The sequence below is a fragment of the Phalacrocorax carbo genome, chromosome 1, assembly GCF_963921805.1.
Source record: "Phalacrocorax carbo chromosome 1, bPhaCar2.1, whole genome shotgun sequence".
NCBI classification, from domain to species: Eukaryota; Metazoa; Chordata; class Aves; order Suliformes; family Phalacrocoracidae; genus Phalacrocorax; species Phalacrocorax carbo.
In genome coordinates, this window is record NC_087513.1 from 4,317,369 (window position 1) to 4,345,210 (window position 27,842).

Sequence of the window (27,842 nt, forward strand, 5' to 3'; positions counted from 1 at the left end):
TCTAAGCTCATCAAGCCCTACACAGGTAGGGTTGTTCACAGAAAGAGTAACTGAAAAGTATGTGTTAAAATGACTATTTTTAACATAAACATATCTTACAAAGGTTGCCAGAATACTTGAAAGAAGGCTATCAAGACCTCTTACAGCCTTTGAAATTACTTATTTGCTATGGGATGATGAGGATAGGGAAAAGATAGAGTAAGTGGCTCCACCAGCTACTGATGAAGACTCTAGAAGTCAGCTTATGGAGAGATGTCTTTCAGAAGGGTGTAGGATTTAAATGAAAGTAGAAGCAGCCTTGCAACACAAATTTGAAATAATCTTAGGATAATACTGCTCTAAGAATAAGGTGAATGAAAATGGGAGGGGTTCACACCTGCTGAGAAGTGGACATGCTGCTTTCGGAAAAATCTCGGTGGGTTAAAAGGACAAGCACTGGGGAACTGGTCATGTACCAGGTTTGGTCTGTAACAGTGACAGATTAACACTCTGAGTTGATGCTCTAGATAAAGTTTGTCTGTCTTCTTTATGAGAAGCAACAAAATATGCGGATGAGTACCAGGTGAGGTGTGCTTGAGAGTAGCGTTGAGACCTGAGGCAGGGAAGAAAAACCTACCTTTCCTCAAAGGAAACCTAGCCATTTGTGATAAAGGGATCATTTTGAGGCTTTGGAGACTCAGTGGTCAGAGACAGTCAAGAGAACCGGGGAAAGAGGAGGGTTTTCTTCTGCAGTAACAGGACATGCAGGAGATGGTATCTGTAATTGTAATGAGATGGAAGAGAGCAAATACTCTCAATTCTGCACAGTATTTTGGCACACCATTTGTGCAGGGAGGATCCCTACAAGATAAAAACCAAACCAAACCTCATGGACTGATGGGGAGGGAGGTTGCATCTCCCAGAGGATGGAGGTAGTGTGCCCTGGGCTGGTGGGACAGGGGAGCTGAGAATACTCATGTACGTCCTAAGTTGCATCCAGAACTGATTCAACAGGTCTCACTTGTGGAGCTGCTGGGGAATGAGAGAAAGAAAATGCCTGTTCTTGTTACCTTGCCCTTCAGAAACCTTGCTCATAAAGGGGCAAGTTATGTGGCTGAAAAGGATGTGCAGGGGGAGGCCAGCAAAAACTACAGAACCCACTGGGAAAGAGGCAACCTCTGCAGGGCTGCTTAAACGTGCTTTGACCTTGGTGGGTTTGGATGAGGGAGAGAAGGAAAATTGTTTCCTATTCTAATTTTCAATCAAGGAAGTGATTCAGGAAGGCAAGAAAGGGGGAAGGCAGCAGTACAATTTGGTGGTTATTCAGTAAGTTAAAGGATGAGTTTTAAGTAGTTCTGAGGTTTGCTGTGACTTCGGAAGTGCCTGTCAGGAGCAGAGTGCTGGAAGAGGGGACTGGGGGGGTAGAGGAGGGAGGACCATGAAGTGGGTAGGGGTGGGCACACAGGCAGGTTTTTTTTTTTTCTCTTGGGACCAAAGCAGGCTGTGTGATGTTTTCTACATCAGAAATTTATTGGGTTGCCAGGCTGAGAGCAAGCCTGAAGGAGAGGGCCTGCCCTGCAAGGGTAAAGTGGGCGCTGGGCAGCTTGTTCATAAACCTTTTAATTTCTGTTACCTCACTGTAATTATTTTTTTTTCTGTGAAATAACTAAATAATTACTCTAGTTCCAGTAAAACTTAGCTCTAGAATTAACAAACATACTCATACAGCTTTTTAGGTGCCTTGTTAGGGAAAGGTCCAGGCAAACCCACCTCCACGACACTGTGTTACTTGGGGTCCTGCCAGGCAATTCGATAATACTGCAAATCGAATGACACGTATATTTGAGCGAGGTCTTGAGAAATCATTGTTAGCTTGGACATACTAATAGATCCTCCCTGTCTTTCATGAGGCAGCCTCTGGGTGCAGGAGTGGTAGTTTGCATGATTGATAGTTGTAATGAAAACTATTTTTGTAAGGGTTACAGTTGACTTCATTTTGTTAACACAGTCAACATGAGAAAACAAAAAAGATTTTTGAAAAATTGAAAGTCATAACTTTGACCAGTGACAGAAAATATAATCAGGTTTTGCTTTGGCTTTGTGGGTTTGGGGTTTGGTTTTTTAGGTGCAAATGGTCAACTTTTGCAAAAATGAGAAATCAGAGAGGGAAAGGAAAATTTTCTGTACTTGTAGACAAGTTATATGAATGCAGAATTAGATGCTTCACTAGGCTTTTAACTGCGTTTTAAGCAAACAAAACTTTTCCTAGTTTTAATGGCTAAATGAAGTTTGAAGCAATTTGCTGTACGATACAAATACAGTGATTCAGCATTCGTGATGAGAGCTATTTATAGTTACTCTATTTTTATTCAAACAAAAACAATAGCACTGAATTTCAGGCAGTTTGACCAGACACTTAGGAAGGTCTCTACTGAAGCTGAGGAAAAATCTTGTACTGCTTGTTCCTGAAAGCTGAACTTGTGAGCTCTGTCGGCATCAACGTTTTTGTGCTGCCCTCTTGAAGGTGAAATTCAGTGCTGTGCTGGAAAGCTGCATCAGCAGTGCTTCTCCTAAGCCTAGTTTGTATCCGCTGTTAAGGGGCTATCAACATTCATTGTGTTTTATTTTTGAAGAATTAAGTGATATAATTAATCTCTGTTAATTTTAACCATCTCTTTCAGGTTTTCACGACCATTCCGTTACCCCCTTGCCGCAGCCAACGCGGATCCGAATGCCGTGGCTACAAAGGCTTGTTACTTTCTCATGCTGGATCCCTCAAATCCAAGAGCTACTTGGCAGTTTCCAAGGCAACCACCTGTGGAATAATTAAAAAGGAAGAAGTGTTAGTGTGCCAGATATAAGGAATTCTTGCCTGAAGAGAGCACTTCATTTTCATCTGCCTTGAAGAATCAAATGTGTTTCTGCCAGCGAAGTTAAGGTAGTACAATTCAAAAGTACTGATTTATTTTCTGGAGGTACTGGAAGTGTGAGCAGGAGCAACGAGCCAAATATGGCTGTGTAGTAGTCACTTGAGAATATGACCATAGATCCTTCTATGTTAATTTTTTGGGTATATTTAAACAGAAAATCCAGGAGATAGATGATGATGGAAAGGCAGTGTGGGTGAACAGTATTTCGTCTTGGTAAAACAGTTGCATGGACTGTTTTGCGCTTTATGTCGTCTTTCCTCACAGATGATTTTTAAGCTGGTAAGGACTAAAATGGAGCATACATTAGTGGGAGCATAAATATAGGAAGTGCAGCCTTCATGCCAAGTACACTGAGATTTCTCTGGCGTTCAGTGAAATGATAGATATAAAAGGAATGTAGGAGTGGGCTCACTGCAAAATGGCAGTCAGAATCAGGGATCGATCTTCATCCCGTAGCTTAAAGGGTAGGCAGTGATTAAGTTGCTGTTGAAACTGAACTGATGATCAGGGTTAGCTTCTTCGGTGAAGGAGCAGATAAAACGATTTTGAAGACCACGCTCCCAGATTCAGAGCTGAAATTGCGTAGTGCAGAAACTAAAAGGTAAGCAGAAGACCTCTCTTAGAGTAACAGAATAGCAAATATAGCAGATTCGGTTCTGAAAGTTTGAAACGTTGCTACAAAAGTTTATGGTAAAACTGTTAGGCTCTAGATAACTGGAAAAGTTCTTGAAGTATAATATGTTACTGGATGTATCTGCTTATTATATCTTCCTTCTCTGCCAGTCATTCAAATATACTTGAATAGAAAAATATTATTCATTTCTGACAATGAAGTTAAACGGAGAAAGCCACATTTACGTTCCTCTCATAGTCCAAATAACTGTTCAGTTAAGTCTGGTTACCTAGCTTGATGCTTTTGTATAGTTAATTTTAAGTGTGATGCTTTTGTGTAGCTTATTTTAAGCAAAAAAAAAGTAAGATTTCTAAATTTTGAAGTAGGAATATTTGGGATGCCATCTGGGCTTTACTTAATAAATTTTTACTGCCAAAATGTTTGTGGGATTCTGCTGGGATGTGGATGGGATTTCACATTCCATCCCTTCCACAGCACAAGAGGATCATTGTTTTTAGATACGGTGGCTCCAAGAAGAAATAAGAATTGTGTGATGGCAGCTTTGAGATTTGAGGGAATACAATCAGAACCTATCCAGTAATGACTGTTACCTTTTACAGCCGTTACAGAATTTCAGGAGCTAATGCTCGTGAGTACCAGCTAGTACACTGCAGTTTTAAACCCTAATGCTTGATTTCCGTCATTGTCATCACGGCTTAACTGCCAAATTGATTTTTTTTGAAGTAATTCTTCAGGCTGTTCAGTTCCTTCAGTACAGAGCTGAGGAAAAGGCTTTTGGAGACTACTGTTTTTCATATGTGAAGGGTCTATGCTGGCACGGTATCTGCACCAAGCTTGGTGAAGATGATCCAAAATTGAGACACGGTGCGAGTAGCGGTGGTTGGTGTGTGTGGATCCAAATCTTGCTTTCCAAGAAGCATAAGTAACTCTCAAAGGTGGAAGTGGGTAGCTGTGAAAGAGCATACGTGTGTCTTTGTGCAAGACTAATGTAACAGCTAGGTGGCAATCACGTGAAGTAGTGCAGGATTCCCAAGAGTGTGCGCAGGGCAGAAGTTTCATCTTTGACACCCCTAGAAAACCTACAGAACACATGCAGTTACCTCGGTTTTTCTGTTTTACTGCAAATACAGTGGGTGAGACTCTTGTCATGAAACTCAGATTTCCAGGTGCTGCTGAAGCAAGTAGTGGAAATCGGGTAGGATGAAGAGCTCCCTGAAGGTGCCTATTTCAGATCCTCTTGAAGGGGGTGACTTGCCTCTAAAAAGGTACCTCTAGAAAGGAACCTCTCTCTTTCCACTGGTGATTCAGCCTGGACCATTAATTTAGCCTCGATGCCTTAATATTTCAGAAACCTCAGTTGTGTAATTAGATGTATTTATATGTGAAACTCATGTGCTTTTTTCCTCCATATTTCATTTCCAATCCAGAACTTCCCCTGCTAAGTGGAGTTGCACTTGATTACGGGTACAACCAGCTTTACTTATCTGCCTTTTCTTACCTTGGACTTTTGACCCTGGCAAATTTTCCAGGCTTCGGATACAAGCCTGTGGTTCAGTATCAAGGATACTGGGGAGCCACACGGAGTTTGTTAACACAGGTTCTAAGAGAAATAAAAACATGCAAGCTAAATTTAGGGAGCTGGACTGTGTGAAAGAGATACTGTGGCTAGGCAGAATTGATTTGTAGTGTTCTGTGTGTTGCTTACGTTTTAATAATCTTTATCCCTGAGATGTTTTACAGGACTGAAGGGGATTAGAAACTTAGGAGCAGTGATTTGTTCTGTAACTTCAAGAAATTAAAGTGATTCAGTACGTGGCAACATAGAGGTTGTTTTGCAGCCTTGGCTGTTAAGAACTAGTGCTATGTGCACCCATAAAAAGTAAATTTTTCTTTTTACTCTTTCTATAACAGAAGATTTATGTTATGCTACATGTTGTAGTAATGTAGTGTCCTTTTGAGAGGAAAAAATAGGAAACAGATATAATGGTGATTTTCTTCAGGATTATTTTGATACAGTGATTCCATTTACCCCCTATGTCTATATCATCAGAACAACTGCAGCAGAAGAGTCAATTACAGTGTGGTAGTCTAAAAGTGTCATTAAAATATACATTAATTTTGTTAAGTAAATAGGACTGTTTCCTAGAATAGATAACATTTTCTTCTTGTTGCTTGGAAATCCAGGTAATTTTTCAGGGTGGGATTTTTCAAAGGGACTTTTTCTTTCTAGCAAGAGGAGCCTAGAATAAAAAGTAGAGGAAATGTAGGGAAAGAGCAATAAGCAGCAAGTCACCTTCCAGTTCTTGGAAGAGGAAACTCAAATAACAAATGGACCATTTTGCCTAAGCTTTATTTAGGAGACCTGATCCCTGCATCTCTGGAGGTTTTAGGGTATATCAGGCTGGGCAGGTACATCAAGCATCTCATTAAGATGTTGTTGACAAGATATTTCACCTTGCCAGAGAGCAATAATAATCTCTGGGAATATCAGTCACCAGGACACTATGTAAAGCTGTGCATCTTAAGGTTTTTGGGACTGCCTCCTTTCTGCTGATCTCCAAGGAGCCAGAGAGCGAGTTAAAATCACCTGCCCAAAAGTGATAACAAACATTTTCCAGATGCATCGATACAGGACACCATTTTTGCCCATCAGTACCACTACAAGGATGTGAAACTCCAGTAAAATGCATTGTATTCTGTGGTATTGTGCATAGCCTCTGAGTGACTAGGCACTGCTCTAAGAGCAGTTACAGCGACGGCAATCACAGCACCCGTTCAGAACTAGAGAACTACTTTGCTGTACTTAAGTGGATGAATGGTTTATGTGGATCAAATCAGCATTGTAATTTGAATGGTTTTGCAAATAGAATTATCTACTCAATATCTACACGTAGTCACAAGATCCCTTTGTCCCTGCCAGCTGTTGCTGCCATTTGTTTTGGATTTGTTTTTTCAGTGCTGTTCAGAGGACTTTCCCTGACAGATTTTGCAAAAAGTCCAGAATAGAATAGAAAGGTCAGTCCACTTCATTATCATTCTAGGACCAGTTTAGCTGTCTTTGGAATCCATGAAATAACTAACAAAATATTTCTATAGCAGTAGAGTTGTTTGCATTAATATTTATTTCCATCTCCCCCTTTGTGATTTGAATTCCTCATGTTAAGCTATATATCCTCCCCTCTTCCTGAAAAACAAGAGACTTTCGAATTACAGAATCATGTTTGGTACAGAGGTGGAATGTGGCTTTAAATTCCTATCCACAGTGACCGGTTGGATATCCGTAACAGGTGTGGAAGAGGTGTTAAAACCTGACAGTTCTGCAGAACATTATACCTGTGCTAGACAAAATGACTTACAGAGAAGTATTGAATGTAAGACTAGAAGAGCAGCTGTTCTTGTACACCCATCTAGGGCAGCATTTTGTCTCCAGCAATGGCCAAAGGTGGGTAACTGAGGAGCACAGGAATGGAACGGGAACATAGGATCCTCCTTGTGCATGCTCTTTAATCTCCAGACATCAGTAGTAACGAGATTTACAGAGCTGGATGTTGGGTTTTTTTTCCAGTGTTTGCTGGACTTATCTTCAGAGTTCGTTAAACCCCCCCTTTCAAGCCTTGAGAAATATTGGGAAGTGTAACACACTCTGGTTGCACAGCTTAACTAACGTAGTACCCTGTTGAGTGAGGAACCATACTCTTAAGTTTTGAACCTGAACTCTATTTAAAATTCACTTCTTGTACTGGAAGAGACATAAATAATTCATCCCTATCTACTATCTCCCTGACAATCATAATTTTCTAGACCTCAGCCTGCTCCAGTGTTAAGAATCAGTTTAGAGCCTGTTGACCTACACGTGAAGTTAGGGCCACTTTCCCACCCCCTGTTGTCCTCCGTCACACTTAAGTTCATTGAGATACTATATGAATTTCACTACTGAATTTCATTGATTTATTTTATTGTCCAGTCAGTAATCTGCATGCCGTCCTCTTTCAGTTTTCCCTACTCACTTACTCCCTTTGATACCGTGAATAACTTAGTATCATCAACAGATGTTGTCATCTCACTGTTGAGCCCTTTTCATGTCATTTATGAATTCATTGAAGAGTGCCGGGAACAGATCCCAGTACAGATCCTCGCAGAAAGAGGAGCTGAAATTGCACCAAGCCCTGCCAAAAGCAAAAGCGGGTATGCCCGCTTTTGCACATGGCGCTGTTGAATCTGTAGTGACTTCGCTGTGCTGTTTTGGTACGCTTGTCAATGTGGAATTGTAGAAATTTTTGTGGGAATGGGTAATTTCACATGTAAGATGTCGTGTCGTTCTTCATCACCTGCATATTTGTAATTCTACCTTTGAAAAAGATGTGGGGAAGGGATTCACCTTTTTGGATGGGTGAAGATGGTTGCCTTGATATTTAAAAGGGCTGGAACTACTTTGTTCACAGCACAGGCCTTTTCATTTTCTGAGTTCTTATTCTTGAGAGCAGCTTGGTTGGAACTTGCTGGTTTATCGCTGTCCGCATTACCAGTGTATAGAAAATAGTGTTGGATGAGGGAAATGAAGCAATTGAATTAATCTCTGCAATCATAAATATACAGTGGTTTTAGATGACTAAGTGTAGGAAATTACCTTGGTAATAGAACTGTTACTTTTTCTTGTTTTCCAACACTAACGTAGCGAACATCTAACACAGTAATGAGAAAACTGGGTCAGATCAATAGAACCTGTAGCATAAAATTGTTTTTCTGACGGTTAGCCTATAGCTGCAGCTCAGGGAAGTGTGCAAGAAGAGGGAACACAGCTCTGCTTCCACAGCACAGTCATGCATCCTTCCAGCAACCTGCAGCTGGGGGGTCCCGGGCTGTATCACAGCTCCACATTTACGTCTGTGAAATTGTCTAATGCGAACCCATTTTGTTGTCCCTGATGTCCTAGAGCTGTGGACTACACAGGTTATGTATTCGCCTGGTGAAAAAGGTGGCTTCTGGTTTCAAAGTGTTTGTCTGGTACCCCTGTCCCTTGCTTTTGTAGCACTTCCGTGTGCCCCGTCCGATTGCTCTTTGGTCCGTCCTTTTGCAGGCTGAGGAATCTGGCTTGATTTCATCCCTCCTCTTGCGCACGCTGCTCCCTGAGTCTCATCTTCGCCGTTCTGCACACGGGTGTGTTACCCCCTTTCTAAGAATGGACCAAAACGACGTGCGGAGTTCAGGATACAAACATGCTGCAGACGAATGCAGTGTCACACTGCTGCTTCCTGTTATGGCCTCTGTTCCTTTCCTAATTACTCACGAAATTCTGTTTGCTTTTGCACTGATCCTGTTATCAACCCCTGGGAAAATGGTATTTTCATAAAGCTATCTACAGCGACTTCAAGGTCATTGCTAATCAGGAAAAACTAATTTAGAACCCGTCATTTTGTAGGTGTAGTTAGCTATTTTTTTCCCAAATGCAGGGCCTTGCATTATCTACTTGAATTTCGTCTTTGGTTTTCTCTCCCAGTCACAGCTTATAAAAACCAGTTGGAAGGAAGGGTGGAGGATAACTGCTTTGATTCCGTTAACGTTTTAGCTTTAATAGAACTATGATCTCACATGGATCCTTCTCATCATAATTTACTGTGAAGTTAAATGAGAGAGGCCTAACTACAGATCTGTATAGGAGTCCACTTTCTGTGTGTATAACGGATATGTTCTTAGCATATTTGTTAACGGTTAATTAATAAGACCTTCCTCCTTACTGCACAACAGCTAAGTTTTCTCTTTAAGAGCTTTTAGAGAAATCGGTAATTTTCGGGGTCTCCCAGATTCCAATTAATCAGAGCTGCTTCAGAGCCCTCATGTGTTTGACCTGCATATTGCAGCCCATCAGTTGGCATTTCTAGTGTTTTGGTTTCCTTAGAAATCGGCTGAGCACATATGCTTCTGGCTGTTTTATTACTGGCAGGCTCTGTCCGTTGACAGTTCTCAACTGTCCAGAGCGGATCCTCTTTCCATGTCCGTTCTGCAGGCAGACTGCAGTGCTGGAAGTTCCCGAAACTGTGACATACTGAATGGTGAATTTATTTGGGTTTTCATGTGGTAAGGAAGTAATGTTGAGGTTTTTCCCCTTCCCCATGGCTTTGTCTTGTTGAACATGCCTTTTACCTTTTTACCAACTTCTTGGCCCAGCAGACTTTCTGATAAGCTTCATCCTTCTGGTGTATTTGATAAAATTTTCTCCTACACATCAGTTCTCAATACTAGTTTTTTAGCTTGAAATACAAGAAATTTGCGTTCAGTTTGCTAAAGTTCTTATTTTTTCCCCCTGGCATCCTAGTATGACTTCACTTTTTGAAGGGCATGCTTTTGCATGCTTTCTTAATGTTGGGTTGGGCTTTTTTCTTTTTTAAGTTACACTTACCCTGTTCTCCTGTGTGCAATATGGGGTCTTTAGCAAGCTGTCAGCCCCTAAAAACATTTTTGCCTGTTCTTTTTAGCTTTTTTTTTTTAAGCTTCCCTTTCTAATTAATCACAGAATGCTTGTGGTTAGAAGGGACTTAATGAAGGTCATCTGGTCCAACTCTCCTGCTCAAGCAGGGGTTTTTTTAGTTGCATAACTAAAAATAGGGAAAACTGATGCTTCAAGTACTGAACTCGAGTGCATTATAATCAGTAACGCAATCACTCTTCAGCAGTAAAGATCCTGTACACAGTGAAGGACTGGGTCAAGTCGTGCTTCTGTTGTGGGTTTTTAGAGTTGTTGAAGAAATGGTAAACGATGGTGTCTTAAAAATGCAGCCTTTATATGACATTGGCTATATTGAGAATTTATCTGTCTCTTTGAAATCCCACAATTTGGCCATCTAAATCTCAAAAGGTGGCATTTGTCACTGGTAACTGTCAGCTGCCTTCATGAGGCCATGATTATACCATCTTCCTATTCAGACGGGAACTGGGAAGCCTCTCTGTCCTGATGAACTTGTTTTTGTGTCTTTTCTTTCCTCCTGTGCTTTTGTTGGAAGGAAGAGGGTTTGAGCTTCATGAACTTTCATGTGCTTTGAGATACCCAAGTCAGGCAGACGATGTGACGCCGTTCCTACTGGCAAATTTCTCTGCATGGGGTTGTGGCTCTCGTCCTGCTGCGATATTCTACGCTTGCCAAAACGATGTCAGACTGATGTTTAACGGTGAATGCTGTCTTCAGCCAGTGAAGTTGAAAGAGCAGTTTGGTTCACCATATGGGCATAAGAATTGCCAGTGTCTCTTTGGGTGAAATGAAGGTGTAGTTTAGTGGGTGACCTAAAAGGGCAAAATGAGAGTGGAATTTAAAATCAATGGTAAAGACAATGTAAAGGTAATGCTGATTGCAAGGATCAGCTTGGTGTGACTTGGGTGTTTGGTAGTTTTGACTATTTTTCCTCGCTCTCTTGAAAGTAAATAAGTGAAAAGTCTGCAACATAGTGATGTAATCAGATATTCCCTGCATTTCTAGCAATATATATTCCATTTCAGCATTGACACTGCACGGTCTCTGGGAGATATGGAGAAAGTAGTAATAATGGTACTTTTTCTGAGTTCGAATTGTGTGCCTGAGGTGAGAGGTGGCAGTATTGCCTGCAGCTGTCAGATCCAGTGATGACCAGCCGGTGCCCTTTGTAAACTACAATTTTTACAGTGCTTAACCATAGCCCCCTACAAACCAGACCTCTTCTTTAAAGTTGTGGAGAGACAAGCATTGCCAGAGAGCACTTCTTTCACTAGTGTAAGATGCCCATGATGGGATGGGGTCAATGGGCTCAGTCGTTCTTTGGAAGTGCCCATCTTCACAGCGGTTGTAGAAAGAGCTTAAATTAATGAGGAAACCCCCGACATTTTAAACAGAAAAAATGGGGTGAGATGAATCTATCCTTAAATGTCAGATTTAATTTGTGTGTTAGTGCTTTCTGATCATTCCGTATGGTCAGTGGCAATATATCAGTTGAGCTGTTTTTGAGTTTTTAAGATGAGCTTGTGTCAGTCTGGATTTATTCATATACTACCAAAAAAAAAAAAGGCAAAAAAAACCAAACCCTTTTGAGTGTATCTTTTAGCATATTAGTTGTTAGTGATTGTTCATCCAAATGACTGATCTGACTCGCTGGAAATTTTGTGGTGCTTTACCTTCAACATTATGAGAATGCATGCTGAAGCTCAGGTTTGTGTGGGTGAATGGACAATACTGCGTAAGTGCGCGAAGACAGACTTGCAAGCAGCCTTTGGGCTGAGGTTAATGAAGTTTTTCTGTTCCCTTTTGTTCTGTCTGTAGCTTCCTCAGTTTTGGGTTCTGCGAGAATGCAGACTGGTCTAAAAACTATGTAGATTACATAATGTACTGCTGGGTTTTATTTCAGCTGAATGGTAGCTGATCTCAGTTTCTAGCAGGTTTGAAGTGCTCTTCTGCCTACCAAATGATGTCAAGGCTAGGACTGAAAGCAGGTGATGCTTCAACAGTGATGTTCACTGATCTCTTGTTATTACGTTAATTTGGGGAGAGACACTATTTTCTGGAGCACTGAAGGATGCCGAGAGCATGCTGTTCATTTGTCCTCATCAAATAAGCATAGATTGAATACAGTTTATGGAATTGTATCAGAAATGGTGATCAGAAATGAGAAATGGCTCAGGAATGGCGTCAGGACAGAGATGATGATGGGTGTTTTCAGTTAATGCCTGCCAAGAATTAAGAAAAATTAAGCGAAAATTTTTGTGGTTTGGGAGAATACTCACTTGAGGAGTTGTCTGTCCCACAGATGAGGGCTGCACAGAGTACTTCAGTTAACTGTTTTGAAACGAGGATTCACATACAATTTGCAGGGGGTTGGTTCAACTTTTTGGGGATATAGTGGCTTCTAGTTTAGTTGTTGAGCACTTCTCATGATTCTCAGGGAAATGACCCCATAGTCTTGCTCAGGCAGAAATCTCGCTGAAGTCGGTGGTAAGGATTTGTTGTTGTTACTGGGGCCTGAAAAAAAGAGGAAATTGGTTTTACTCTGCACTGTCTCAAGTATGAGACAGGACTACTCAGCAATCAGCAAATGATCAGGTTTGTGTTTATTCAGAGTGTATTTCCTTCAAACTGTCTGTTTTCACCTCCTGTAGGGTCCTAAGGCTTTTTCAGGAATGATGTTTCTAGTATTTTCTATTTTAGGCACTTGACGCAGGATTTAAAATTCTGCTGAGGTGTTGGCAGTGATACAATATGTGTCTTGTTTACAGTAATTCCTTTTCAAATTTGTAATGCAAATCCCATCTCTACAGATCTTCAAAGCTCTGGTATCTCTGGAGTTGAGGGTTTCGTCTCACCTAACCTGCATCATGAAAGGTGGTACCCATCTAATCCAGATGGATTAAGATTAATCTCTTCTGGATATCTGACTTTCAGAGAGCTAAAGTGAGATGAGATTCATCCAGAGTCTCTTAATCGCTGGAATAATTTCAAACAGCAGGAAGTAAGATCTACTCTTCTTTTTATCATCATTGTTCTGAACAGAGAACTTCATCTTCCTTCATAGTTGTTATTTCTTGGTGTTCTGCCATAAAAAGCAGTCTAAAGATAATTGTGCAAAGGGAACTCTGTGCTCGATGTGGAGGGATATTTGTGTTGGTAGAAGAGGATTAGCATCCTAAAGACTTAAGTGTAACTCACTTGAAAAAAAAACAACAAACTTGCTTCGCTGTATAAGCAATTTTTTCGAATGGTACTGCTCTCCCTTGAAGCTCCTCCAACTTAAAAAAAAAAATACGCACTGCCATATGCTACTGTAATACCAGTGCACGAACTGTATTAAAATACAAATGAACAGAACTGCAATTTGAGGCTTTAATTCTGCAGAGGAATCCATTTTGGAGCCCTTCTTAACTCTGCAGAAGACCTAAGTTTAGTTGTGCCACATGCCTGTCCAAAGCATTTTGGAGGCTTTGGGTCTGAAATCAGGACGAAGAGGCTGGTAAGGAGCAAAAAGAAACTTCTGCAATTCCAGTGCCTGGGAGAGTATTTGGTAAGTAGACCATGAAACTGCTATTGCAGAAAACACTTCACTGAGGTTTAAAGGCTGCCTATCTGCTGTCCAGTCTGCTGTGGGCGTCACCCTGGACTTCTTGGCAGAATCAGCTTTTTTTTTTTTGGCCCTTTACACGTTTTGTTAGGTTGTAGATCGCTGCTAGGTTGTTGGTGCTCAATGTGGAAACAAGCTGGGCCTGTACTAGTGCAGGTTTAGTGGGTTTGAAGTGTCCTGTGGTCATCACACCGTTGATCTTTAGCATGCTCGTTGATGCTGCTGGGCCAGCAATGTTACAAGCGACAGAGGGCTTGAGGACAGCAGGAGGGCTGAGCCTGGTCGCAGTGGGGATGCGGGTGTTACGCTGTGCTGCAGGCAAAGACAGCTCAGCTGTGCGGGTGCAGGTTATGCAGGGATGCTTGCCCTCAGTGCCAGAAATGGGGCCTTCTCCCTTTTTTTTTGTCCTAATACAGGGATAGGCAGAGGTGTCTTGGTGCTCAGTGTTTCACCCATAGGAAATAGAATCATAAGGCACACTTCTTGTAAGCAGCTCAATGAGTTTGGATACTGAACTGGATATCCAGCCCATCTGGTAGCTTTCAGAACTATAGCCGTAGCTTCACAGTGATCTTTACTCCTGCTGTTCACTGCCAATAAGTTTAAGACACAAATATTTGAAGTTGGACTTCTTAGTGTGTGTGTGTTAATCTTCTGTAAAGTCTACTTGTGTATTTGAACAAAATCTGTGGACCATATAAACATGTTCTTTAACTGTGAACAGATAGCTAAGATGCCTCCTTCTTACGTTTTACGTAGATGTTTGTTAAGGAAAAACGTTGAGTCTCCCAGCTACTTCTCTGCTGAAAGTCATTTTGGGCCAGAGTCATAACAAACTTGAAGCAATAAATTGACAGAGCTGCATGTTGGCTATCATTCATGGGGAAGTGCTCCTGCTGATTTCATTCTGTGTGCTGATCTGATGGTGTTTGGTGCGGTGATCTCAGAAGGAAACGTCATTGTTTAATTAATGCGTTTCGTTAAAGCCATAGGTATTTATTTTAGTAATAACATCAGCTTGTAATCTTGAGAAGGTTGGAAAACTGTGATGCAAACCAGTACTTTTTTCTTCTGGGTGGTTTTTTTTTCCCCTCTCCCTTGGTAAAGAAGACCTGACAGGAATGCATGGAAACTGTCGACAGCATTCCTGACCGAGTATTCAGGCACAATTAAGCCACTAGGATTTCAATAACTGATAATTAATGAGACTTTATAAATAACATTTTGAGTTCTTTTTACGTGCCTTCTGGGTTTTTTTGGAGGGGGAAAGAATGTCAGACAAATTTCAGGCATTTCTGTGCTACCTTGGAGACTAGAAAATGTTTCATTGTTGGCATCTGAGATTCTTACGTAACCTGGTAATTCTGGGAACAAGAGTTTTAAGAAGAATGCCGAGCAGTTCGAGTCTTCTCATAAAATTAAAAGATTCAGTAACACTGTGCTTAATACTTCTGTGATAATTTCCCCAGAAACACTAGTGTTCCAGGCTCCTGGAATGCATTTATTTTGCTAGGATTTCATCCTTAAGGAGTTAAACTCCACTCCCATGTAGTAAATGACATACTGGCAATTACTGCATAAAACCAGTGTATTTGGTTTTGCAGAAGAGTAAAATGGAATAAAACATATGTGTAAGGAGAAGGTGAAGAGTTTACCTCCTGGCATCAGGAGCAGAACTGGTACATGGTTAGGATGTGGTTTGTATGTTGTGTGCGCAGCCCCCAACGCAGGCCTGCGCAAAGGAGTTGGCCCTAATCTCTTACTGCCGTCAGGAGGATTTTTGTTTTCTCAAAGTTCAGGGCCAGTAGTTATAACAGGACAAGCCAGGAGGGGACTTGCCCTGCTTTTATCTCGTGTGAAACTGTGTGGCTTATCTTACCCGCTCCGTTTGTTCAAAACTCTTACTATATTCAGCAGAGAGGGCTTGATTAATTTGTGTTTTCAGTATAAAATGAAAACGGTGCCCAGTTACTGTTGCCTGCTGTGTGAATTTTGTGATTCTTAAGCTGGTCAGAAATTGCCATATTCTGATACCTTCTTCAGAGTACAGATAGTCTACCACAGGAATCCACAATTCAGCATGACTCAGAATTAAAAATGAGTCAGTTATGCCTTATTCTGTTTAATTTAATTTTATTTTTTAAAATACAGGATTAAAAATGTAGTAGAAGAGTAGGTAGCTTATGGTGCCTTGTCCAGTACTGAGTAAATTCACTTACTGTATGCGTTAGGGAAGGGTGACCATTTCAGAGGGATATGATTTAATGTCCCTGTAGCACAAGCAGCAGAGTGACGGGGTGAGTAAACCAGAGGAATGACCTGCACTTCTGTCTATCACAGAAGGCAGAATCTCTTTTTGTAGACGAGACTTTGAAGATTTAGGACCTACTGTGAAGTAAAAAATAATAAATATTTAAGATTGAATACCTACACAATATGACTTTCTAGTTCCTGAGAAACAACTTGTGAGTTTTTGGTAAATACTGTTGGACATCCTGTTTACAGGGCAGTTTCTAAAATAACATTTTTTCAGTATAGGTGAAGTGTCGAATATAAACCAGCGCTTGCTTTTTTCATTTTGGTTTCCTTGTTGGCTTCAGAGTTCAGAATCTCTATATCCTTTCATTTCTTTTTTGTGTCAAGAAACAATCTTCCTTACCTGCAGTATTTCTCCTGGTGTTATTCATTTATCGGGACACATTTGTGATGTTTATCCCATCATTCTTTTTGTTCCCCTTCCTCTCAGAACTCTCCGTCCGAGGTGTCACTAAACGGCTCAGTGCACACTGGCACAACCAGCCACGGCGGTAGAGTATGTGCTTCTAAAAGTCTTGTCTTTTACTGACTTACTGAACTGTGGGTACCGTCCACTTCCCTTCCTCCAAGTACCATCTCAACTTCAGTCAAAAATTCAGATCTGGAGTGACAGAAGGGATGGCAGTAAAAAGTGGTTGGATGATAGGAGGGCTGGAAAGAGGGAACTGCGTCAGGAAAGCAGCAAGCTTGTCTTTATTCACTTCTTAATTGCGTTTTTTGGCTAAACTAATGTCCTCTTTTTACATAAATTCTCATATTCTATTCTAATAATACACAATTTCAGTTACCATTTATTTCTCCCCTAAATTAAGGTCCTGTATTTTCTTTCTTTTCTGTCTTTAGCTTCCATGTTACTTTTTGAACTAAAGAGGTGAAAGAAGAATAGTCAATCAGGTATTTTCCATGCTTGTATTTTTGCAGATAAGTTTACCGAGGGGAAAACCATCTTTAAAATGCTTCTTTCAAGTCAAAAGAGCAGAGTTCTTCTCTAGGCAGCATACAGCAGTAAGCATTACGTAGCGGTAACAATAAAATTAAACATTAAAATTGACTTCAATACTAATTTTAGGATTTCACAGCTAGCTTTTATTAAATTTTTTAGATTCATGTTTAGATTCAATACCAAGCCTGTAATCTAGTCCGGCTTTTTATGTAAGATGAGAATTTTTCCACAGAAGTGCGTCTTAGACTGCTGTTAGAAAGCTCTCTAGTCCTAACACACCAAGTAGTGGTAAATTTAATAACCCAGTTGCTAAAAAGTGACAAGTTACTTCAAATTTGAGCTTGTTTGGCTTCCAGCTGTGGTATGTCACTATACCTTTCTCTCCAAGGATTGCAGGGTTGTTTGTTATTTGTTATATTCACAAAATACCTATAAAACCAAGGTTGCATACTCCTTTTCTCCTTAATAAAGGAGACTTTGACCTAGTGTCATGAAGTCTGTATCCCAGCCAGACTGAGTAGTTTCTGAGGTCTTCCTTTGAATGCTTGCCAGTGCTTCAGCATCTTTGTGGCATGGATATCAGAACTGAACATGAAGTTCTAGCTTAGAATTTATCTTGATTTGTTTCATAAACACTGAAAGATGATGTAATTTTCCAAGCCCTTAATATGCCTTTGCCCTGCTCTGGCAGTCAGTACCAGGGCGGTTCAGTACAAATGCTTCAGAGCCCTTTTCTGGGTAGGAAGTGTCCAAGTCACAGAGGCGTAGCCTGCGTTCCTTCTTCAAACATGGGTGACTTTGATTTGTTAGGATTAAAATCAGTTGTTGTCTTCAACCACCAGGTCACCGTGGAGTGTTGTTATATCCTCTGCCAATACCTTGTTTATCTACCAACTTACTCTCAAGTATTACTATCTAGCTTGTTTATAAAATTACCAGGGCCCAGTCCCATGTCTGTCGTTCCTTCATGTCACCCGTGCTGTAATAGGAAAGCCTGCCATCCACTTGCTTTGTGTAAGAAGGCAGTTATCAGCTCTGGAAAAGATGAGGGGACTTCGGTATCCCAGGTGATTATTCTTACGGATGGAATGAGTCATTTTTGTGTGGACTTTTTAACATGTGGGTGAGTGAATCATCAGGTGTTGAACAGATTCATCTTTTCAATGGGACACGCACAAGATAGTGTTTTCTCACAGAGACAACTTGTACCTGTCTAAAGAAACTATAGCTGAAATACATGACGTTGTGTGCCTTTGAACATGTTACCTTGGGAGTTGATCCGTGAAACAGCCCAGTGTTGCTTTCCATAGTTCTTGGTATTTGTGGAGGGTAGTGACCTTTGAAGTGTTGATAAGAGTAAAAGATTTGGGGAGCATGGGAGAACTGATGAGTGGACCAATAGTTGGATAAGAAATTAAACATGAGTTTGACTTTCTTATGTACCTGTGTTATAAAACAGTTGTATGTAGGTTATGTTGGTCTATTCTCCCAAGTAACAAGCAATAGGATGAGAAGAAATGGCCTAAAGTTGTGCCAGGGGAGGTTTAGGTTGGACATTAGGAAAAACTTCTTCACTGAAAGTGTTGTCAAGCACTGGAACAGGCTGCCTGGGGAAGTGGTGGAGTCGCCATCCCTGGAGTATTTGCAAGACGTGTAGACGTTGTGCTGAGGGATATGGTTTAGTGGCGGACTTGGCAGTGCTAGGTTAATGGTTGGATTTGATGATATTAAGGGTCTTGGCCAACCTAAATGATTCTCCGATTCTATGTTAATTTGCACACCACATGATGACGATCCAACCCATATCAAGAGCCCGTGAACCGACAAAACACGATTGCTTGCATTTGTCTGAAGAAATGTGCCCAACGCCCCTTTTAGTAGTAAAAGCAGATGAAATTTTGTAGACTGTCTCAATGGTTTTTTCTTTTTTCAGTCTACAGCCAAGTTCCACCATCACAGAATTATGCTTAATGTTGGGTTTGACTGAGATCTGAAAATGACAGAGCAAAACCATCTTGCTGTTTTGACTGATTTGGGATAGGAAATGAAGTACAAAATCTAGGCACGGCTAGGTAGGGTTTGAGGGCTTCAGTAAAAACTCACCACAGGCTTACGTAAAAACCTGGTGATCCTTTCCTAGAACTTGAGTTAACATTTAATTTTATAATAGTACTGTGAGCTTGGGTAATTTTCTTTATAGGTTTCATCGTAGAGCATTTCTCAGTAGGTGTCTTTTTAAATGGTTTTGAAGAGATGAAAATTATTATAGAGAGTCTTACACGGACAGAACAATTCTCTGAGCAGCGCAACATTTTATCTTACTCAGGGCTACAGGCTGGAAATCTATATGTATTTCACTCACCAAAGTAAGTTTGAAGGGAAGTGAATTCATTCATTACAAATGAAGGTGCAGATGCCTTTAGAATCTGACCAAATATCTGTAAGTAAAAGGATCTTCTTCATCCTTACAGACTTCGAATATGGATTTGCTAGAGTGGAAGGGTTGAACACCAGAAGTGCAATAATAATAAAAAAACCCAACACCACCCCCACTCTTCACACCCACCCCTTCCCAGCTGTCTAGCTCAGTAAGTTTCACACTATGGTTGCAAGGCCAGAATGATTACGAATTAGGGTTAGCACAAAATATAGCTATTTGAAAATTTTACAGCATTTTACTGTAATGTAGAGGCTAGAATTTCTCAAAAAAGAAATCTGAAAAATGCACAAGGGCAGGGAGGTCGCGCTTTTAAAACCCAATTCACTGCAACAGAAAATGGGATTTCTTAACCTTGTCTTTCAAACAAACCGAATCGCGCATTGCCCCCTTGCACTTTGCCATTTCGATTGTCATCTGTTACGCACTCCTTCATGCTGAGATCCGCTTCCCTTTCTGCCTGATATTCCATAGGGTGCAGTACCTTACAACTGTTTCATATAATCAATGTTTTTTTGACTACTGGGTAATTTTTGACCTTTATTCTGAGTGTCCTTGGGCAAGGCCCCAGGTGGTCATGACCAAGTGCGCAGGAGATGCAGAATATAGTAAGCCTTTTAAAATCTTACGTAGTGCAGGGGCTCTCTGAGGGAATATCTTTATCGAGGTGAAAGTAATATGCGTAGTTTTCACTCCGATTTTAGCTTCAGCATAGATCACTCTAATTTAGCTACCCCAAGGCTATAACGCACTGCTCTTTAGGATCGTAGAGTAGCCGTTAATGGAAATTTAAGAGTGGGCGTGTAGCTTGAAGGAAAGTGTGCATAAAAAAATAAGGATGAGCCTCTTGCTTATGATACATTTTGTCGGTACTGTTGTGCTCAATCTAACTTAACTAGGTGGAGCAGGTGAGAGCAGTTGGATAAATAACAGCCACTTCAGCCTTGACGTCTGCATCTGGTGAGCTTTCGTTGGCCTCGGTAGCGGGCAGGTGGTCGTTCCAAATGAGTTTTCATCTTTATACACCGTGATTTACAGCTCTGTGTATGGATCAGTGTAAGGATGGCTGAAGATAGGTAGCTTTCAAATATCCTTACTGATGGGTGGTACTTGATCATAGGTTTTACAGTAATTAATGATAAAGATAACGGTCGAATTCCAAGTCCCTAGTGCTGTGGCTGGTGTCACCTTTGCTTATATTTGCAACTTCATTTTCACATAGAATATTTAATAATACTTTTTTTTAAAGACTCTTGTTCTGTCTGGCAATATTAAGAGGTATTGTATGAAAGAACAAATTCTTTAATTGCAGCGAAGGAGTATTTATAGAAATAAGCTACATACCAGTCGCAGCCTCCCTGTTTGCTGCCCTGTTTTAAAGGAGGTGTGAGAGCTGTGAAAGCATCCTTCAGGATTTCAGTAAAGCATTGATAACTTCAGTTGTCTGTGCCAGAACACCTCGGTGTATATTAAGATTTAGTAACATCCCCTAGAAACGAGTTACATTTCCCTAAGAAATGCCAAACTGGAAATCAAAACCAGCGTACAGGCAGAAGAAATCATGATGATTGCCATCATAGAGCTAACAGTCTACCATCAATTTCCCAAGGGAAGTGACGTGAGGTGGCTTAACGGCTTTTCTTTCCCACTCCTTTTGGTGCAGTGCGTGCCTGCAGGATCGTGGGGCAGGAGGGCTGCTGTGTTTCGTGCAGCGCTTCCACTGGGGACTCTTTCATCCCACTCTAATTGTGCTCAGTGTGGCAGCTACTACTGTTAAGAACATACTGCGCTCATGGTATTACAAAATTAGTAAAATTCAGCTTTTAATTTATTTGTCCTCTCATTTGGAGAGAACAGCTAATGTGATTTCATATAATAAAACCAACCATGTGAGAATCCACAGAGGTGATTTTCTAAATTTAAGATTTCCTTTGAATTTGTTTTTATCACAAATAGATTGGATTACTATAGGCTGTGTCAGTGTGAGTCACTTGTAAGTGCCTGCTAATCCAATAAACCTGAGTGGTTTCTTACGGAAGTACTATTTTCTGATTTCTATTTATATGATGGTCCTGGCCTTGTTGAATCCCCACTGACTTCACTGGAAATATCTCTTTGGAAAAAACTGGTATAATTTCATGTGGTAATGGTCATGGCAGCGAATCGGTAAAATGAAAAATAGCCTCAGGTAATTAGTAAATGCTTTTAAAGTTACTTGTGTCGACTTTATTACGTATTTTGTAGCATTATCGGTTGAGAATAAAGATAATTGTGAAAGGATTTTGTTTTGTTGTATGGGGTCTTTTGGTTTGGATTTTTTGGTGTGGGGTTCTTCTTGTTTTGTGTGGTTGTCCTTTTTTTTTTTTTTTTAGTTTGTATGGAGGTTACAACAACACTATTATGTTTTCACAGTGTGCTGCAAGTTTTAGAGTATTTTTTTCTTCTGGTGTTGCCACTTGCCCTGCTTTGTGGTGGTGGTTGCATCACTCTGTGCCTTAATATCCCCACCTATAACATACTCAGCTCTACTGAAAACTAAAAACCATAGAATAAAAAAAGGTAGTTGTTTTAAAATCATGACTTCAGCCTTTTTCTGTTTTACTTGTGCAGCAACTGGTATTCAGTGGCAGCAGAAGGCAAAAACTTCAGTATGGCTTGGAAGTTTTACCTGAAAAAAAAAAAAAAAAAAAAATTTGGAGCGCCAGTGTTTTTCCAGCCTGAGATACGGTGTGCTTCTGTACCAGAGCAGAGGAAGGGCCTGAACACTCTTAAAAAACAGCTGATAAACCTGGTCCTGTTTCGAACTTGATAGTGCAGAATATAAAGATGTACATTATACATAGGGAATTTCTGGTGCTGCGAGGGGGGAAAAAAAACCGTTTACTGGAAATAGTTTGACAAAATTCAGTGTTTGTAACACATGCAATGCTGCTGCTACTGTAAGGCACCACAGTTTTCATAATCTTAAATTTACATGCATGTACCAAGTTTCCAAATATCTTCCTCCTTTCTGTCTCCACCGTTGAATTTTATTGTGCGTGGTATGAAGGATAGGATGCTCAAAACCCCTGAATTTTTGATGTGTTAAGACAGACTTTTGTAGATGTTGACTGCCTACTTGATGACACATACGTGTAGTGATTGAGCCTGTGCAGTAAATGCTGCCGAGGGAATTGGATCCTTAGTGGAGGAGATGAGAAATGATAATCCTTATTTTGCGGTAGGTTCTGCTGGTAAATGTTCTGTGGTGTTTTGCAGAGGCAGTTCAAGGCTGTGTGAGGTTGAGATTTGAGATCTCTGCTGAGATCTGTCAATCTCTAGTGGTGGTAGCTTATTGGTGGCAACTCCAGATCCTAATTAATGGGGATTTCAGCTAATTTTACTCACTAAGCATATGATCTCTTGAGCAGATACTCAAAGGAGTAAGAGGATACGTGGAGACCTGAGGGTTAAACAAAGCATCTAGAATAAAAGCACAAGAGAAAGGGAAAAACAAAGCAGAGCGCTGCGCGTCATGTTTGTATCTTAAGTCATTGGAAAGGTAGAAGCAAGGCCATGCAATTCAAAATTAATATAAAAGCCTATCAGATAGGGCTAACGTAAAATCTAAGGTACAAAACGGTGGACAACTGGCATTAATAGGTAACATGAGAAGACCTTGTAAATACATTGGCAGTTAGGGGAAGTCAAGGGAAAATGGAGGCCACCTCCTCGCCAGAGTGATGCTAATAAGAGAGAGCACACGGAATAAACCACTGGGTGTAATTGTATTTAATCATGGGTCTTTTGAAGGAACCAAAACCCTTTTGGACTCACTGGGGGAATAGTTTTGGTAATTAACAGCTCTCATCTGAAAATGGAGTGTATCGTGATTTTTTTCTGTCTGAGAGCAGTATAGGCTGGCATTTTACTTGAAAGTCATAGCATGGACAGGCTAACTGAGAGAGTCAGAGGCAAAATTAGTCAAAGCATTAATAGTTCAAAAAGAAAGAGTTTACAAGTATTTAAATAAGTATATTTATGTTTATTGCAGTGGATTGAACCAACTTAGGTAAGGCCAAATTGCTGCATCTGACACAAGGGCTGTGTAGCAAGAAGATCGCTGTACAGGTATATGTGGAGCGAAAGGTCATGGTCTGAAACAAACCTGCTGTTTCCTAGATAAATCTGATTTCTAAAACCAGCTTTTATTCCATCTAAAAGTTAATGTTTTCTATTAAAAGCACAAAGAACTGCTTCAAAAGGAGCAATTCTAAACTACAAAGGAAGGACATGGGTGGCTCTGGGCACTGGGAATTCATCTTGTTAAACTGGTAGCACAGCTCCTGGCACAGCTTTAGCCTGTGCCGACCAGCATGTGTCCAGACAGTGCTTGGGCATCGTCCAGAGATAAGCACGGTGCAGGGACTGTTTCTGACCGAGAGCTGGGATATGGCTACCCCATTGTGGGGCTAGGAAAGCTTGCCTAACTGTGTGGGTACCAGTCGTGCTGCTGTGGCTCATCTGTGGGCCAGAGGACAGTCACTAGCCTGGTTTATGCATTAGGTAGCTGTTGCTCTAAAGTCAGGAGTTGCTAAGACTTCTGGTCCCAAATGGGTTACTCCAGCTGGGTGTACAAGGCTTTTTTTGGGGAATGAGAGACAGTCAAAGTTCTGCTCTTAAGACTGGTGGGGTTTTTTTTAATTATTCGTTTGTGGCCAGCAATGCAGTAACACATTGCCAAGAACTGGGTTTGAAAGTTCTGTTCCCTTCCAAACACACGCACTAACCATAAAGCCAGAAACTGGGATTTTTTTTTTTTCTGTTTGGGTTTTTTGGGGTGTGTGTTTGTATGGTTTATGACTCCTCTGCACTCCTGCAGAGGTATTCTGCTGCAAGAAGGGACACTTGCCCCGAGTACTCAGGCAGCTGAATAAGGCAGGCTGGATTCAGGCTTATGTATTCATTCTTCAGCAGAAGTATTTGTCCTGTTTGTTGTCCTAGGAATCAATCTGTATGGAGTCCTTCCTGTGGAGTTGAAAAAAAGGAGTTCAGTCATATCCCAACAGTAAGAGGCATGCATGTTGATTGGCCTGGCTGTCAGTCACATGTGGTATTTCTGTCCTGCATATATGGGTAAGCTTTCTTACCGGCAGCGACTGCCTGCAGGCAGGGATGGCGTTAACCTTTTCAGCTTCTACTAAAACGAGGCGAGCAGAACATTAAGCTGACTGCTGAGAGCTGAGCACACAGTGTTTGGGGAAGAAGTAAATGTTTAGTTGATGGAGTGTTTGGAAAGGTTAATTATGTTAAGGGTAGAGCAAGATCCTCAATTATATTTTTTTCTGGGTGAGTTCAATGGAAGGAAGGAGCTTGTGGTAGGGCAGGGAATAGCCCGTGTGTCAAGCGAGGAAGCCACACAGCAAATCTTTGCATGTACAGGGCTCCAGTCTGTATGTGTTCAGGGCTGTTTACCACCTACGAGTGAGGGCTGAGCTGTTCTGACAGAGCATGCTGTGCATTTTTGTGTGTATGGACTGTAGGCTGAGATTTCTCACTCTGCTCCCATGGCAAAATGCGGCACCGTCAAATCAGCAGTTACCTTTTACCAGCACTATGTATTCCTGAAACGAAAGGTTCATTTAGTAGATCATTTTAACAACAACAACAACAAAATTATAATCCTTTCCAAAGGCTTCATGCAAACCTGATGTTCCTCCAAGTGCTACGTACTCAAATAGAGCGATGTATTCTCTTCTGAGAGTGAGAGATCCTATTTCTATGCCATTTTATGGGAAAGATTTGTTACTGGCTGTTTATCAAACAGTGAGAGCACTGCAGAGAAGGGGGGAAAAGAGAAAAAAAGTCATAGCAGAAGATGGTTCAGTAGGTAAGTACTCCTTCTGTTGTAGAAGAATTGTTTCCAGGACAACAAGGTTGATGATGGAGTTATAAAGTATGTGTTTCCTTTCCTCTTCTGTTATTTGTTATTAATCAGTAAAGTACGAAGACTTCTCTCTGTACTCGAGTCATGTGCAGAGAGTTGTGTTACATCAGTTATTTTTAGTCTACGCTAGGTTGTCCATGCTGCTCCTTTGAGCTATTTAGAAGAGAATCCGGTATGCAAGAAATTATATTTGTGTTGTTTTTTGTTAAGATCACATGGTACCTAAACAAATTATCTCTAGGCTACTAAGAGCTGTGGTTGGTTGGTGTTTGTTTTAAAAGAAACAAACCAACAGGTTTGTGCTTTTAAGTTTCAAGCTCATCTCACTGGTGGGATGTGAGTTTCCTTAACTGTTTGCACAGACTCTGTTGGTATAATACATATTTTTTGCATATACTAATGATACACTGTCATGTAAATGAATTTGGTATAATTAAAGGAAATCATTTTTCCCCTAGAGTATATTCAGCTGTAGGACTCCATTGTGAGATCTATTTTCAACTGGAGTTTGGAATTTGGAATAAGAAGCCACTGAATTAAATGTAGTTGCCAATTTTAAAGAGGCATAGCTAGCATAAAATCACACCCATCTCCAAAATATGTTGATCTATTTAAAATCTGGAGGAGTATGATGAAATCTGTACTTGTGTGGTTTTCCTTTGTATATTTTATTGTACTCTGAGTTTAATTTTTTCTGGGTTGTTTTTTTTCCTTCCCAACAACGTTTTGAGAAAAGAAATTTTTTTTTTTAAAAAAAAAACCCACAAATATTGGCTGTGCATTTTAGAGGCAAGCATAACAAAAATAGTGGCCAGGTCATTAGTGAAAAACACGCTTCGTAAAGCTCTGTTGTTGTTTTGCTAAATTAGATAGCTTGAAGTTCAGCGGTGTCCTTTTTAAGGGAGTTAGATGATTTCATACCCCCTAATGGTATATGTATTTGTTTCATATTGAGATTTCAGAACACAAGTTGAAGATTCAGAAGACATTTCTTCTCATGCATAGTTGTCTGATAAATTAATGAGATAAGCTGTTACCTTCTGAATGCATTGGTTGTGGTCTGATGCTAAAGGTTGGATACCACATGCTGAGAGCAATGTGTGGTCACTGGTGTGAGCCAGTAATAGTTTTATTCTTTGGGTGTGTTTTTTTCCATCCAATTCTACAGCGTGTTTATGAAGACCATACTTCCTTCATTGATTTAGGAGGAGGCAGTATGACATGGCATGAAAACTGGCATGCTGAGGTGACTCTGCGCCTTCTCCATATCCCATGGCTCGTTAACTTGTTGGTGAGGGAAGTTAAGCAGGATGACAAATCCATGTTGGCATTTACTTGTTGCTTTGTTATCCCCTCCTGGCTGCAAACCGTAGCCGGAGTCATGATTCTTTCTGACTGGTGTCCTCTTTCCATTTCTTTTTTTTCTTTTTTTTTCTTTTTTTTTTTTTTTGTTCCCGTTTTCTCTCCCCCCCCCCCCCCCCCCTTGCAAATTACCATTTTCAGCAGAACAAGAACAGTGGTAACCTTAAGTGATGAGATGTCTGTGTGCTTCGTTTTCCAGTACGTCCCTGTTATTTAGTTATTCCATTATCTGGAGCACACCGGTTCTTTATGGAGGATTGAGTAGCTCTTCCGGGTCGCTACTTGGCATAGTAAGGGAATGAGGAATTTTTTGCTGTTTCTGCTAAAGGTTTACTAATTATGTGGCTAAATAGAGAATGTAGCATTAGAGCATTCTTTTTAAGGACAATACTCTCATAACACTACTTCGCAGATTTTTTTTGTTGTTTGGGTGGGTTGTGTTTTTTATTTGGTTGCTTACTACTTTTGTTCTCATCTTCCAAAATGCTTTACAAACACTAATGAATTCCTGGTAAGGTATGGATATACTTTCTTTCTTTTTATAGGTTTGAATCCAAAGCACAGAGCAGGATGTAGTGGCCAACCCATTCATATTCAATGCCCACTGACGTGTCTTAGGGTGCCTGAAGCATAGGGCTAGCAGATGTGACCCGAGACCAAGGGAAAGGAGTCACCTTTTTGAAGTAGGTGCTGGAGGCCGACAAGGAACAGTCAGTGCCTAACAAGACACTACACAGCTATCTCAGAGCAGTTAAATCATTCTTTAGATTTCTTCCCTTTCTTTCTCTATAGCTAAGAGGAATTTCTTCGGTAAACTTTGCAATAGGATTTGGAATTGACGGTCAGATCACGAGGCAGTCTCCACAGTTCATCGATAGAGCAGTTTCATGTAACAGAAGTATTTTGGCAATCAAATCAGAGTAACAGAAAACGATGGAAATATTTTCTAGTGCTGACTAAAAGCAAATAGTAAGCTTCAAGCATTAATTACCAATATAATGAGAAACTTCAGTTCAAGCAAATACTTTTTTTTTTAACAGAGTTTGTCTTTTCTTTGTTGTATTGCAGAAGAAGAAAAGGTGACTGAGTTGCACAAGTGAACCAGGACAATCCATAAGGTAAGGCAAAGAAGAATGCTGATTTTTCTCTTTTGTAAGACTGTAAGACAACTGTTCTGTAAGACATCCATTTAATTAAGAAGGCAATTGGTTTTCTGTCATTTCTTTGACTGTAAGTGTAGCAGAT

The 27,842-nt window shown here is 40.6% G+C and overlaps 1 long non-coding RNA gene across 4 annotated transcripts in view; it reads left to right on the plus strand.

Moving 5' to 3' along the window:
- The window catches only part of LOC135311887 (uncharacterized), a 128,512-nt gene that overhangs the window by 35,545 nt on the left and 65,125 nt on the right, over positions 1–27,842 (plus strand). For all 4 annotated transcript variants that reach the window (XR_010371426.1, XR_010371430.1, XR_010371432.1 and 1 more), the window contains 2 exons: positions 2,661–2,917; positions 27,666–27,715. This is a non-coding gene — a long non-coding RNA (uncharacterized LOC135311887). The remainder of the gene's footprint in view (positions 1–2,660; positions 2,918–27,665; positions 27,716–27,842) is intronic.